The sequence below is a fragment of the Polistes fuscatus genome, unplaced genomic scaffold, assembly GCF_010416935.1.
Source record: "Polistes fuscatus isolate 324 unplaced genomic scaffold, CU_Pfus_HIC Scaffold11, whole genome shotgun sequence".
Taxonomy (NCBI): Eukaryota; Metazoa; Arthropoda; class Insecta; order Hymenoptera; family Vespidae; genus Polistes; species Polistes fuscatus.
This window is the reverse complement of record NW_025113009.1, coordinates 7,140,587-7,156,116: the sequence shown is the minus strand read 5'-3', so window position 1 is coordinate 7,156,116 and position 15,530 is coordinate 7,140,587. Positions and strand designations below refer to the sequence as shown.

Sequence of the window (15,530 nt, the reverse complement as noted above, 5' to 3'; positions counted from 1 at the left end):
GCACCGCTCCTGCCGGCGATAAACACGGCAAGTTACGATTTCTCGGAGCCCCCACATCGTGAACAGCCGTGGCGGTCCGTACGTGACCGGATGGTGTCCCCTTCCTTCCTTCTTTCCTCCTTCTTTCCTCCTTTCTTTCTTTTGGAAACGACAAAAAGGGTTGAACTCTTTCGACGCTGAAGAAAACGTACGAAGGAAAATGTTTTTCGTATGATTGAAAACTATAATGATGTAGATACGTAAATGTGTGTTGCGTATGTGTGTTATATACCAATGTATTTACAGAGAAGTAATTAATTATTAAAAACGGGATGACATTTGAGGATATATAATTAGGAAAAACCTAAAATAACGACCCACGTGTGGCTTCTCTTATTGTTTTCGAAAATGGTAACGATATATATCTACGATGGTTTCTTTTTTTACACTCCATAGACACATGTTTGTCTATCCTAGATAACGATAGTACAAAAAGTCGATGACCATTTTTACCAAACTAAATTCTGAAAATTCTGGAAAACATGTTTAACATATTTAACACATCTGTGCGGCATATTGGCGAAGTGAAATGAACAATGTGGAAATTCGGGTCTCTCAATTTTCAGGAATATTCCTTTCTATTTTAAGAAACGAAAATCCTATTGTCAGATTTTTTCCATTCTTTGACAGGATTCGTGTTTAGCAACATGTGGCTTTCACATGAGAAGGTTTCAAATATGTGTTCGAATAAATCCAAATTATAAACGGATTGTTGGAAAACTAAACGAATAAATCAATGTTACAATTTTCCTATTTTCTTCTTCTCTTGTAAAAAAAAAAAAGAGAAAAAAATGAATTATAAATAACCAAAAACCCCGTAATTGAATGTATACGCGTTTTTGCAAGCGTTAAGAAAAAATTGAAAATAAGTTGAAATAAGTTAATCGTTCGGCAAGAAAATTTGTTAAAAAAAACGTTTTCTCGTAGTAAAACTCGAGAAAAGAATTGTAAAGAATTTATTTAAGTGCACTGTTATCGCTCGCATTCCGTGGCTTTTGCAAGTGGCACGGCTATCCCATTACAAACTTCTTCTCAGAAAACTTTCGTTTCGTGAACGCGCGCGTCCCCTTTCCAGCAGCAGCATTTGCCTGTTAAAGTCTCGCGAAAAGCCACGCACGTGCACAATTATTTCCTTCTCTTCTTAACAACGCGATGTAAAACGATAAGGAACCGACCGTTTGCTTGCAGTACGGCGACTAGAAAGAGAGAGAAAGAGAGAGAGAGAGAGAGAGACTTAAGCTAATACAACGACAGAGGATCGCTTAACCCTTGCTTGCTTTCTAATGTTTCCTGGGAAGTAGTCACTGTGTGTGTCGTGACAAACAAAACTTTATTTCTTTCTGTTTCTTTATTTATTTATTTCCTAAGAAAAATCTATTTAAATTAAACGTTGTCTCGATACAAAAGTTTGTTCACAATTTAGAAATAATTTAAACACACAATGTTCCACGAAATTTTATTTCATATATTTCATTTATATTATATTATATTATTTGCACAATAATAAATATCTAGATAATTATTTTCTATCCGAATTACGTAATATTCTTATATATATTGCACGTTAATAATTTATACGAAAGCAACAAATTTCCTATACACTTTCTTACGAAGATTTTTTCTTTCCAAAAGAAATAAGAATGTGGTAGGAAAATATTATAGTAATATATCAATGTTTTGTAAGAGCACAGATAAAGACGAGAATGGGGGGGGTCACACGGCCCCTTCTTCCTCCTTTCCCTCCCCCAAGGTTCGCGTGTGCCTCTCACCAAAGCACCCCCGCCTTACCCCGATGCAACTCGTGTTACGTAGGGCCGACACACGGTGTCAGGTGGTCCCCCTCCTGCCGTGTAAACGCGCGTCTCGACACGGGCTACCGCGTCAGCTTGCATTCCGGAAAACCGTGTTGGTACGTACTTTATCGTGCACTCTCGCATCCGGACACAAACTCATTTCCTTCGGAAACGACTAGCCTAATTAAAACGGTAATACTATCGAAGGCTATCGAGTTACCTTTCAAACGAGCGCTTTGATTTTTTTTGTCCAAAAATTCAAACTTCGAATTTTTATATATTACATATGAACGAATAAAAAAAAAAGGAAGAGGAAAAAAGAAATTAATAAAAGTGATCGAGAATTATCGGATGATCGGAAGTTATAGAGTTTGCTTTGAAATATTGTTGAGTCGTGGGGGAGGGGGGGAAAAAAAAGGAAAAAAAAAAAACCCCGATATATCCGACAATATACTCGGACGTATTTTCACATCGAACGATAAAATCCGAACGCGTTTCCGAGTAGACCATTTTTACGGTCAAAATGAAAGTTACGAGAGAAAGAGAGAGAGAGAGAGCGATAGGAAATATAGAACTTTCGAAACGCGAAATATTTCCGAGATAACGCTGTCATTGGTTAGCGTTCGTATCTGTAAACGAATTCGAAAATCGAATGGTCGGGGGATGTTTGCGAAAGGGAACTTTTGTATTTCATGACTCTGATCGAGAATACGAAAACGAACGAACAAAAAAAAAGAAAAAAGAAAAAAATAGGAAAAAAAAAGAACATTTTTATTCGATTTAGCGACGGGGTATAACCAAATTTTGGTTTTATTTTTTTTTATTTTCTTTTTTCTTCTTCTTCTCGTTTTATTTTTTCGTTTCTATAGGTTTTACCATCTATATCTATCAACCCAATTTACGATGAATTTCCACGCAAAATTCACGAACCAACGACGTATCTATATCATCCATCCATCCATCCATCCATCCATCCATCGATTCGTCCAAAGTTTGAGATATCGCAGAGGTGTTGTCTGGAGACTTTGCTATTTTCTCGTCGGATAACTCTTCGTCGGAGAAACTCTATCCTGAAACTCTCGAGATAAAAGTTCCAGACAGTCGGAGATGGACCCGTTGTTATCGATCCGTTGTTACTCCGACGTTGTTTAAACCATTTCCAGTTCGTGCCAGACGCAAAAAAATATTTTCATTAACGTCGATGGTAGGCTACAAAAAAAAATAATAAACCATTACAACGACTACCCCCCTCCCCTCCGACCATCTTTGATAAAGAAAGACTAATCGATAGAAAAGTAAATATAAAAAATTTGCAAAAGAAACGCAACGAACGCAGAGAAATATTCGATATAGAAGGGAAAATGATATTATATAAAGAAAAAAGGAAAAAAAAAAAGATTTACACTTTTTCGACCAATGACAAAAAAAAGAGGAGAAGAGAGGAAAAAAAAATAAAAACGTACAGGGATCCATTGGCGTAAACCGGATCAAAAATCGAGTAAAATCGATTGACGAAGATTCGTTAGCCAACAACATCCGGTGGTAGTGACGTAGCGTGTCGTAGTCGTGTTCAGTTTCGTTCTCTGCTTCGGTTGGTTCTGCTCCGCTAGCATTTTCCATTGGAAATTTCGTTTTACGCACGGATACGATATCGGGCGTTCGCTATCTATCGACTGACTCCTCTCTTCCATCGGCTTTCGGGTATCCCTTTGAAGGATTTACTCGAAAATCATTTTCACCAGGCAATCCGAATGGATTCCTATTTCATGGACTTTTCTCTCGAATTATTTTCACGATAACGAGCCGTGAAACTAATCTCTTCGTTCCCCACAGGGAGAACATTCAAATATCGAAATGTCGAAAATAGGAAAATACAATCTCCCTTCCTCTCTCTCTCTCTCTCTTTTTACTTTTTTATTTTTTTTTTAACGTTAATCACAAATAATTAAGAATACCGATAGTATAAGTTGAATATCTAGCGATTTTTTCTACACGAAAAAGGGATAATCTTTTCCAACAATGGAACGAAGAAAGGTTTTTCCTTTTTTCTCTCTCTCCCAATGCTTTGACAAGAACGTGTGAAATTTGCATGGTAATTGAGATATCACCTTAACAGAAAAAACAATTTAACAGGAGAAAGTATTGAAAAATTTTCGAATAAAGGGAAATGGTATTCTTTCGTTAACTAGTTTCGTCTTTCTGTTATATTTCTTTGTTTCTGTTTTTTTTTTTTTCAGAAATATCCTTTATATTTGTCATTTTCCATGATCCGTTTTCCTAAACGTTGACACCATTTATTGGAAATGACACACTGCCACTAATTTTACGAGATTCCTGCTGTGGATAAAGATGTAACGTGAAAATTTATCGCCACGTAACAAGATTAACACAACGATAGAGAAGAAATTATTTTTGATTTTTCAAGGATTAGAAAATTCAAGTTGTAAATGGTCATAATTAATTAAAAACCCAGGACGTCTCGACAAGTGTCACGAGAATAAGAATAGGAATAGAAAAAAAATAGATACCTGTTATAAATTTATCATTTGGACCATTCACTTTTTTTTCTTTTTTTTTTCTTTTTCGTGTTTTTTTGTTAAAATTACACAGGGTGACAAGCCCAGGACGTCAAGGTTTCGAAAAACTACCGTCGACAGAGCATTGTAGTTACAAAAGGGATGAATGTAGGTAAAAAAGGTTCACTCTACAGGGAAGTTTCCTTGGACGGACCATCAAGGATTAGGAGTCCTCAAGGACTCATAAATTTGTCAAAGTTTCAGTGATTTATATGAGTTAGACATGAAACGGTTGGAAGCATCTCAAATGTAGAACATGTTAAAATATATTAAATTTAAATAATTAATAAGAATAAATCGTACTTCTCTCTCTCTCCTTTTTTTTTTTATAAATTTCTATCCAAATAAAAAGACTGTAATAATAATAATAATAATAATAATAATACGAATTTTGTCCTAAGTTTTAAACTGATCAAAAAATATAATATAACAATATCTCATTTTGTATAACAATACGTTCGTTTTTTTTCCTTTTTTTTTTCTTTTTATTTTCTTAGAAAGACAAGCATAAAGATTTTTGCAATCGTCCACCATAGTAACCGATACCTCGACAGCTATTTGCAGATGTTCGCGTTCTAAGAAGACGATCGTTCACCTAACCGCAAGAAATGAGGAGGAAGAAATTCGCGAACGGTTTTAGTTAGACGTTTAAACTTTTACCACTGATTCTATTCGTTGGTTTTAAACTTTGCTAAGTAAGAAGAAGAAGAAGAAGAAGAAGAAGGATAAGAAGAAGAAGGTGGTGAAAGTTTTCATTTGCGGGACGAACTGTTAGGTCGTAGAAGGGGTCAATGACGGCTTTAAATCGTCTGCGATTGAGAGGCGCGTCGTTTCTTTCACTCTTATTCTCTTTCTCTTTTCTCCTTTTTGTCTTTTATATTCTTTTCTTTCATTCTTTATCGCGATATCAACCTACAACGGGTTGAAGAAACAACAATAACTTGTTAACCCCGCTGAAAGTGCAAAGAAATCGTCTCGATCATCCGCGGGGATAACCATTTTCAAATGGAAACCAGTTCGACCTAACAGATCAACAACTTTCACGAATAGAAAGAAAAGAGAAGAAAAGAAAGAAATTATAAAGAAGAAAAGAAAAACACACGCACACGAGAAGGGACATAAACTAGAAGAAAAAAAAAGGAAAAAAAAAAGGAAATTATTAACTCACAGTTAAATCCTATAATATTTCAAACATAATATCTTGTCTAATAGTCTTAAATTGTAGTAAATGTCCCAACAGAGAGATAAGTCTCGGTCAGGTTTCAATAAGAACGGATAAATGTAAACGAATCGAAGCGAAGCGTTAAACGGTATTAAGATCTTACACGATCCGAAACTACTCTGACGAATGAAGAACAGATATAGGTACGAGAAAAAAGGATACTTTTAATCCGCGACTGTCGTCGCCGAATGTTACACGATCGCGATTGTTAAGTATTACCATCTTTTCTTTCTCTTTTTCACTTCGTCGAGATCACTCGTGTTCACCTGCGTGAAACAAGGGTTAAGTTTCTCGAAGAATAGTCCTGAACTCAACCTGGCACGTCTAATCGGCTTAGGTGCTACCTCCTGTAAAAAAAGCGAAAAGGACATCAAAGAAGAAGAAGAAGAAGAAGACAAAATTAGACAAGGAAATGATGCGACGGAAAGGGATCGTTTCGAAAGATAAAATCTTATCCTAGAAACATCGTAACCCTTAGGGAAAAGTAAGACCTCGGTTTGAGGTTTTCTTGAAAAGTTTTAGCTACCTTCCTTCGCAGGTAGTTAAAAAATACAATCGTTAATTTTCCTTTATGTTCGTGATAAATGTTCCTAATGTCGAACGATTCCGACAAATAAAACCGAATAAAGGAATCTTAAACAGATGCCTAACAATTCGTTACGGTTAGATAATTATAAAAAAAGGAAAAAAAACGATTTATCATCTTAATTTGGCAAAAGGTCGGAAAACCTTCGCTTGAGCTAAGCAATTAAAATACGTTCCGCTGTTCGAACGAACAAAATATTTTCTTTATCTTTGGGAGATTGTACAAGCCAACGTCGCTCGGAATTTGAAAAATTGCCGATTGATAAACGAGACTTCGTTCGAATTTGTCCTGCAAACCCCGTGAAATGTTTTCGCTCCTTCAATTGACCTGATGACAACGTATAATTTACGATAACAAGTTTTACGATACGTCGGATATATTATTTTACTACGACGAAAAAACGAGAGCCCCTTTTTTTTTTTTTAAACAATATTCTAGTAAGATCGAGTATCTTTTTTTCATCTACAAATTTACAATCCACACATAGTTCAAAAAAAAAAGAAAAAGGAAACATATAACAAACGATTCATCGTATATATGCAATGGAACAGACGATAACAATTAGACTAAAACGATTTCCCTAACTAAGTCATATCGAAATTAGAACGGACAATTTGGATTCTCGAAGGACACTTTCCAGCGTCCAGCCTTACATTAGATAATCGATAACCGGCCGATAAATCGCGACTTCCGGTTGCGTTTCGGTCACCGGCGGCAGTACCACTCGTGCAATTTCCTGGATAGAAGGCCGTGATAGTAGGAAAAGGGTGGTAGTAGACGGGGGAGAGGGGGATAGGAGCCAAAGGGGGGCCAAGGGGTGAGATGGAAGCTAGCGGTAATCGGAAATTGGCCCGATGACATTGATTAAAGCGAGTTTAGCGAGAGGGCGCGACAATGCCGTAATTATTAATCGGTGGTGCCGATGCCACGCCAAGATTCCACCTCTCGATACGCACCGATCCTCCTCGTGATGCATTGCGCGTTTCTCGGCTGGTTTGCCAATGCTTGCTATTCTATGCATTCTCTCTATTCCGAGAGAGATCTCGCCGCCTCGGTCAGTTACCAAGATACGACTACGAGATTATGCATTGCCCCCACGGGAACACTAATTACTGCGTCATGCTGCTCTCTTCTAATCAAACTCTTTAAATGCGAGTCACACGATCGAAAACCGTTCGATGAAAGTTCCTCCTACATTTTTTGCAAATCTCTTCTCTCTATGATGATTTTTATTTATTTATTTATTTCTTGAAAAAGAAAAATTAAATAAAATATATATAATGCACGCTTTAGGGTTCAAGAATTTTCATAGGTCTGTCTAGAACGACAAAAATAAAAAAATTATTCTATACTTTCAACCCTACCGAGAGATTTCCAAATTAAAAAAAAAAGCAATAAAAAGGAAGAAAAAATTTACTGCCGCACATAAACCTCGTGCATTCCAGATACGTTTTTTGCGTTTTTTTTTTCTTTCTTTCTTTCTTTTTCTTTTTTTTCGCTGAACGTTTTTAGACCGTAGAAGAAAAAAAAATATATTACACGTTGGAGAATTTCGTATGGGACGACGGACCTTTTAAAAAAAAATGACAGAAAAACATTCTCGGATAATTTTTTTCTTCTTCTTCTTCTTCTTCTACTTCAAACTGACCTTGGAATAGTAGTAACTCTTATCGGAGGAAAAATAAAACGATCGCGTTAACGCGTATAGCAAATAGGGTATATACGTTGTTAAACGTAATACAGAAATCACGAAAATTGATTTATATTGATTAATTACTACCAATGGTAATTAAAAAAAGGGGAAAGTAGAATAACAATCGATTAGGGGAAGAAAAAAAAAGAAGATGAAAAATAGAAAAAAAGCTAGACACATTGGCAGATCTCGCGTTATACTAGGGTGGGGGAGGGGGGAGGGCGAGAGAGGGAGAGAGAGAGGGGGACTGCTATCGTATCGTCATGTGATCGATACGTTCGAATGAAGATTTAACCGACTAAATGTAAATCAAAGCATCCGAGATAGTAAACGTCGATAACGTAGATGCCTATATCGGCTGTCGCGTGCATTACGTTGATTAATGACGGCCGGACGAATTTAAGCTACAACGTGCGTGCATTTGTGCGCTATCGATCGTCGAGTTTTCAATGGGGCAGGGAAAAAGAAAAAAAAAAAAAAAGAAGAAAAAAAAAGAAGAAAAAAAAAGATAAAAAAGAAAAGTTAGGATTGGTAACGCGTTAGATAGATATTTTCGTCCTTGTCCTTCGTTATATTCCATAACGATTTGGAATGAAGCTGAAACGAAGCTGAATAATTACCTCGTCTGAGGCTCCTGGTCTCTTCTCTTATTCCTTCTCTTTTTTTTGTTTTTTATTTTTTTTATTTTTTTTTATTTTTTTTTTTCATTTCTACCGCTTAACATCGTACCGTTAGTACGATCGATCTTGAGAAGAAATATTACGAGAAAGAGAAAGAGAGAAAATAAGAGTAACGGAAGGATGAAGAGAGAAAGAGAGAGAGAGAGAGAGAGATGTAAAATATAATAAGAAGAAGAAGAAAGAGAAGCCGTCGAGTCATCGGCCAAACGAGTCGATATTTTCGCACCTCGGTCGAGCGCATTCGCAGGTAGGAGAGGAAAAAGGATGCAATGAATTTTGTGCTACCTGAAGACGATGGAGAAGAAGAAGAAGAAGAAGAAGAAGACGAAAAAGTACGAGCTTCAGGGTGGTGGCCGACGGGATAGGTCCGTGGAAGAAAAAAAATATAAAAATTAGGAAGCGTGGGGGGGATGTGTGTGGATGAATAAGAAGAAGCAAAAGAAAGAAAGAAAGAAAGAAAAGACCTAGCTAGAAAGAGTAAAAGAAAGGGAAAGAGAAAGAGAGAGAAAAAGAGAGAGAGAAAGAGAGAGAGAGAGAGAGAGAGGAACCGCATCTTGAAGGAAGAACGGCCGATTTATTGGCGAGTTTAAAAGAAGCCGGACCCTCGACATAACTCAGCATTCGCATGATGTTGACTGAGTGGCCGACTCGTCCTGCCATCGACTCGGCTCGAGCTCAAGTCGTCGTACGTGTATCCTGTTCGCCAACTTACGAGAGCTCGTCCTCTCGTTGGTAGGTAGGTAGGTAGGTAGGTAGATAGGTAGGTAGGTAGGTAGGTAGGTAGGTAAGGTAGGTAGGAAGGTAGGTACCTCTTTGCCAATCAAGAACCATTCACTGCTACTAAGTGCCTCGGTTTAATTAAGCGAGATGAACGAAGGGAAAGAAAGACTACGCTTGTAGCTAGCTTAATATGTTTTCTAAATCATCTCGATTTTCTATCATATTCTATAATACAATATTATTACGTATATCTATTACTTTTGTTTTCGTTTAGTTATTAATTTTGTTGTTTTAGATACCTTTTTATGTGAGATGTTAATAAATAAGTGTTTATTTTTATAAGAACGTTTTCTCGCTCAACCATTTGTTCGATCAAAAAATATAAATAATTATACGAATTAAAGACAATAATAATGATAATAAGAAGGATAAACGATTTCGCTAATTAACTTGGAATTTTGAATTTCCAATCGCCTACGCGTTCGCGGGTGTCGACTAGAATGCGTTATAAATCGAGCATTTCTTTCGAAATAAATAGAAATACCGTGGGCGTAATCCGGCGTGTCATTCGATTACCTGCCGCAATAAAATCGAATGACGAGCCAATAAAATATTTATGGATTCGTATGCGAGAACCTCGGCCGAGCACAATCGCAACTCACCCCCTGCGTGTTTCCCCGGTGGTGGTTACACGATGTTTACCCCTCGACAAAACCCCCGGAGGGCTGGTTCCTCGACGTGTACGCACCACGTGCATGCTCCCGTCTATTCTGCTTTCGTTGATTTTCTATATATGTACAATGTACATGTATATATATATATGTATATCGAAAGAGAGAACGGTTTCTCTTAAAAGTACCCCCACTATTCTTTTGTACTCGCAATGACGCGTGTGTCGACTCTCTCTTTTTCGCTCTAATATTCTTTCACAAGAGTCTCGTGTTAAAACCAAATTCGTTAATAGAAAAATAACAACATGGTAGGCGTACGTATGTGACCTTTCAATACCTATCATTAAAAATCGTACAAATAATTAAACGTATCGTACTCTCTAATTCAATAATTAATCAACCGTTATACAAAATCCGCAAATCTACCTGGTATACTTATGTTGTTCGTTTGACAAACAACAATTAAAAATTATGTCGTAGGTTAACGAGATTAAACGTTCTAACAATGTTTTTTCCTTTTTTTTTTCTTTTCGTAAGATAAATAAAATAACGAATATTACATTTGATAGATTTGTCGTGAAATTGAAAAAATAAAAAAATAATGAAAAAGAAGTTTCAATTTTCAGTCAGAAAAAATAATAAAGAATGTTTTAACGATATTAAATTAAATAATAACGATCGTTAAAAAAATGTATTTACGTGTTCTTATTTTTTTTTTTTTTTTCTTTTAAGGGTATACTATATTTTTTGTTTGTAAAACGAATAAAGGGGATAGCTCGCGAATCGTTTCAGCCTAGCGATTAGTTTCGCGACTCGAAGAAAACCGTATCGAATCTAAGTGAACTCTCCTCGATCGACATCCGTTTGACACGTGCAAAATGATTTTCGTCGAATCTCTTCCCCTTCTTCTTTTTTCAGTCTCTTTATCTCGTTCTCTCTGACAAGTATTAACTCTCTCACTCTTACTCGATGACTAGTCACCCTCGTAGAATCGAAAAGTGCAGCTGGAGGTCTCTGAGATTTCTCTTTTCGCGCAGCTGCCCTTACGATTTTCAGGGTGCGATGAGCGAACTCCAGTCAGCCAGCCAACCAACCAACCAACCAACCAACCCTGCGTGCCTTTACCGAAACGAATTTGCTCCTGCATTTAAACTGTGTATGTGTACATACACAGTGTACCTAGGTACGTAAACTTTGCATTGGAGTACGTTAAAAAAATATATATGCACGTATGTGAAAACTACATACGTGTGTGTGTGTGTGCGTGCGTGTGTACGTGTTTATTTCCTCTCCCTTTTTTATTCCATGCGTTATCGCGTTGATGATTCGTAATCCTTTCTCGATTGCCCGATCTAATTCGTCGTGGATCGTAAGTTGAGCTCTTTAAAAAGTGCATTAAACTCTCGTTTGCCGTTAAAAAGGGATTTCACGGAACGACCATGGGTAGATATGTACGATACCCCCAAGAACTTCGGAAGCTAGTATTTATTTCTTTATCTACTGTGACGAATTTTCATGATAAAAGAATACGATACCTGAGAATGGAAAGTGATTTTTTCATTAAATTCGATGCACATCGAACGCGACAAAGAATTCCTGTCAACTGTCAAATCTTCGCATAAATACATATACGACATACACAAACGTACGTCAAATTCTAACCAATAATTTGTTAAAAATAAACGTAACCGAACAATTTGCATACGTAATGACGAATAATTATAGTTTTTATCTCGATGATCTAATTGAACGAAAATAGGATGTTTTAAAACATGTTCGAGGTAAATAGTAGTGTCTTTCGACGATAAGTCTTTTCTAAATCGGTCGAACCGACTATAATGAAGTTGCCACCGGGATTCCATTTGGAATTCGGGACCCATTATATGGGGATACTCATAAATACGCGCGCATCTGAAAGACGGACGTTCTCAGAAGGATAAAATCTAATATATGCAAATCCCTCGAGCGACCGAAATGCGAGAAAATGGTTTGAAACAGAGAATTCGCCGAATCGATCCATAATTCAGAATCCCCCGAGTTGTTCTCGTAGATCACATACATCTAATACGTAAACGTCGAATTTTTCACACTTTTAAATATTCACCATTATAATCCTATTGCTATTGTTAAATAATAAAAACAGATTTGTTTTTCTTCTACGAATGGAACTTCGAACTAATTAATGATCGATTAAAATATCGTGAAAAAAGTATAGAACGAAAAAAAGAACAAAAAAATACATGGAACGCGTGATACCGCGTCGTGACGATAAACGTTGTGTGTTTTAAAAGTAAACGAATGTAAAGAAGAAGAAAAAGAAAAAGAAGAAGAAGAAGAAAGAAAGAATAAGAAAAAGATTTAGAAGATGGAACGAAGCGGAACACGGCAAGTAGCCAGCAAGGTAGTATAAACGAACAAGAAATAGAAGAAGATGGGAACGAAATAAAAGAGGACAAAATACAAAAGGAAAAAGTAGAAAAAGATGAGAAAAAAAAATAAAATAAAATAAAAAGGAGGAGGACGTAGAGACGACGACGACTACGACGAATGGAGGCGGCTCATCCAACCGCGATGTGTTTGTTTTGCTTATCTGAGACAAATTTGCCGTCTTGTAAGCGACACCGAAGGGTCGACTTGACAAACTGGGGTGCTCCTGGGGGGTTCGAGACTCCGCCATGTACTACCGACGCACGCGTACAACTTTCCGAGAGAGAGAAAGAACCGTACGAAAGAAAAATCTCGAGTTGGTTGAGGCTCCTGAAGCGAACAGAAAGAGAAAGAGAAAGAGAAAGAGAAAGAGAGAGAGAGAGAGAGTATCTTCTCATTCTATTTATCTTACTATCTTTATCTCTTTTTCTCAAGCAATGTCGTTGACTCCCGTTTCTTCCTCGTATATTCCTCTCTCTCTCTCTCTCTCTCTTTCTCTTTCTCTTTTTCTAGCTCTCTCGTTCTCTTTTACTATGAAATCTCGTAAAACTCGAGCGATTTCTCTACCTCGTGTGTTTTCTTTTTCTCGTATACTACACTGTACTTTTGTATTTTTATTATTTCTTTTTTTTTTTTAAAACACACGCGTTTTCCTTTGCAAACGTTGTATAAGATACATGAGCTAGTTCCCTCTCATCGACAACGACGTTTGGAAAAGTCCAAATGGTTATTTATTTCGATCTCGAATCTCGACCACCACCAACCAACCAACCAACCAACCAACCAACCACCACCACTGTGCTAGCTTTTACTGCGTTTACGTTCGATGAAATTTACTGCTCGGTGAACGCTTATACTGAAAAGAAGAGAGTTAAAAAGAGAAACGGAGAGAGAGAGAGTGTGTGTGTGTGTGTGTGTGTGTGTGTGAGAGAGAGAGAGAGAGAGAGATGATCGTAAAAAGCATTTTATTTTGGCGAACATTGGCGTAGATCGAAACTATACGTCCACGTTCGACGTTAATTCGATGAGAAGGAATCCTTCGTCAAAGGATCGAATAAAGGAGAATGATCGTGTTATCGCGCCAATGATTGAAAATAACAAAAACAACAATCCGAACGGGATGATGGTCCATGCAAAGAGAATCGTTAAATAATATTTTATAAACGTCAAACTCGAGTCGTCACGCCTGAACGCATAACTTTAAACTGATTAGAAATTCGATGCATATAGATAAATGACGCGTTAACGCGGTCATTGTTGTTTTTAATAACAAAAAAAACGAAAAGAAAGACAAAAACATAATTGACTAACAATGAGAAGTAATCATCAGGCCTTCCATTTTTTTCCTCGTCGTTATTGTAATCTTCAAATTCGATCAAAGAAACTGTATCGAATTAATATTATTCTGTTAATATTAAAAAAAAAAATAAAAAAGAAAGAAAAAAAATAATCTCAATCAAATTTCTATACAATCTTATTTAATAAAATACATTAGGATAACTTACTGTCCGTAGCAGGAAGAATTCAATCGAGCATTATTCTCCGGTTCGAGAGGGGGCAGAAGAAAAAAAAGAGTAAGAGAGAGAGAGAGAGAGAAATGGAGGGTACAAAAGTACGGGAGTGTCTCCGGTGGTAATTAATTATTAATTAGGATTATCGTCTCGACCCCGGTGTGGCCTCTCGACGACATAACGACTTCCTTTTCCCTCTCACTCTCTCTCTCTCTCTCGCTATCTCTCTCTTTCTCTCTTTCTCTTCCTGTTCCCCTTTTTCTCGGAGCCCATAGTCGCAAGATAAACGATTGAGCTACGGAGATCCTAAGTAACTCCATGAATTTTCCGGATCCACCCTCGAACTCTCGTACGAGAACTTAGGGGGGTGGTGTAGCTTCTAATCATCGCTATATCTCGGAGCCACACCCTCTTTACGACGAATTCTGACCATGATAGAACATCTCTCTCTTTCTCTCTCTTTCATTGTCCCTTTACTAACAAGAGAACCAAGGACAACACGATGATCCCATGTTGGACTCTTTAACGCGTCCTCGTCCGAATCGAAAAAGTGTCGGAAGTAAGTAGGAGGGCGAATTAAATGATTTTCGGATGTTCATTTATACTTCGTGTAACACGCGAACTATCCTTAACTAATTACGGTACACCCAGGACCAATAAATTCGAATAAATATTTCGAAAAAAAGAATAAAAATACAAATGTCTGAAAGGGGTGGGAGGTGGGATTAGGGTAGGAGTAAAATCCTGTTATCTCCAAATATAACATCATTCTTTTCTCGTTACTTCTTTCATATCTTCAACTTAACGTTTCCTTCTTCCTTGAGAGGAGTTTACTATGACGAGTTAAAAAAAGGAGAAAGAGGAAAAGGAGGAAAAGGAGGAAGAGGAGGAAGAGGAGGAGGAGGAGGTGGGCGAAAAGCGGAAAAAGAAATGGACGAAATGACGAGGAGAAGGAGAAGGAGCAGAAGGAGGAGGAGGAGGAGGAGGAGGAGGGTGCGAAAAGGGGAAAGACGGAAGTAAATCATGCAACCCCCGTGACGACGTCACGCGATGACAAACGAGCGCGAATGTCGACGTCATCACGCGAGAAGTGGAAGCGACATCTGATAACGACCTTAATCGCATTACGTCTCTGCTCCCCTCCGCGTCTCCTGTCTCGCGATCGCCTCCCTAATGTCCTAAGAAAAGGAATCGCAATTGCAGATAAATCGTTTCTCTGTGTATGTGTGTGTGTGTGTGTGTATGCGAGAGAGAGAGAGAGAAAGCAACCACGGGACGCGTTAAAAATAAATAATCGTGCGTCTAAGCGCGTGACTACTCCTCCTCCTCCTACCCCCTTGCTCGCCCCTTTCCATCCCCCGTTTGTGCCTCTTCGTTTCCTCGTCATCATCGTCATAGCAATCGTCGCAAATACGTATTTACTTCTTTTCGTAGGAGATTTCTTTCTCTCGCGAAAAGTCTATCTATCGGGAGAAAGATTTCAAGGGAAGAAAATTAGAAACGATCTGGTGTTATAAGGATGATTTCGTCGTCTCTTTCTTTCTAAACTTTCAACCGATGACGATTACTACTACTACTACTACTACTACTACTACTAGTACTACTACTACTA

At 37.5% G+C, this 15,530-nt stretch overlaps 1 protein-coding gene and 1 long non-coding RNA gene across 8 annotated transcripts in view; both read right to left on the bottom strand.

The window, feature by feature from the left end:
- LOC122526185 (transcription factor Sox-2-like) overlaps window positions 1-15,530 on the bottom strand; it is a 105,673-nt gene that overhangs the window by 28,590 nt on the left and 61,553 nt on the right. The window contains exon 3 of one of the 7 annotated variants that reach the window (XR_006305984.1): window positions 5,850-5,977. The exons of the other annotated variants lie outside the window; for them this stretch is intronic. The gene's annotated coding sequence lies outside the window, so the exon portion shown is untranslated. The remainder of the gene's footprint in view (window positions 1-5,849; window positions 5,978-15,530) is intronic. 7 annotated transcript variants of the gene reach the window in all.
- LOC122526190 lies at window positions 2,660-4,665 on the bottom strand. Its single transcript, XR_006305987.1, has 2 exons — window positions 3,296-4,665; window positions 2,660-3,041 (listed from the first exon to the last, which is right to left on the bottom strand). It is a non-coding gene; the product is annotated as an uncharacterized LOC122526190 (long non-coding RNA).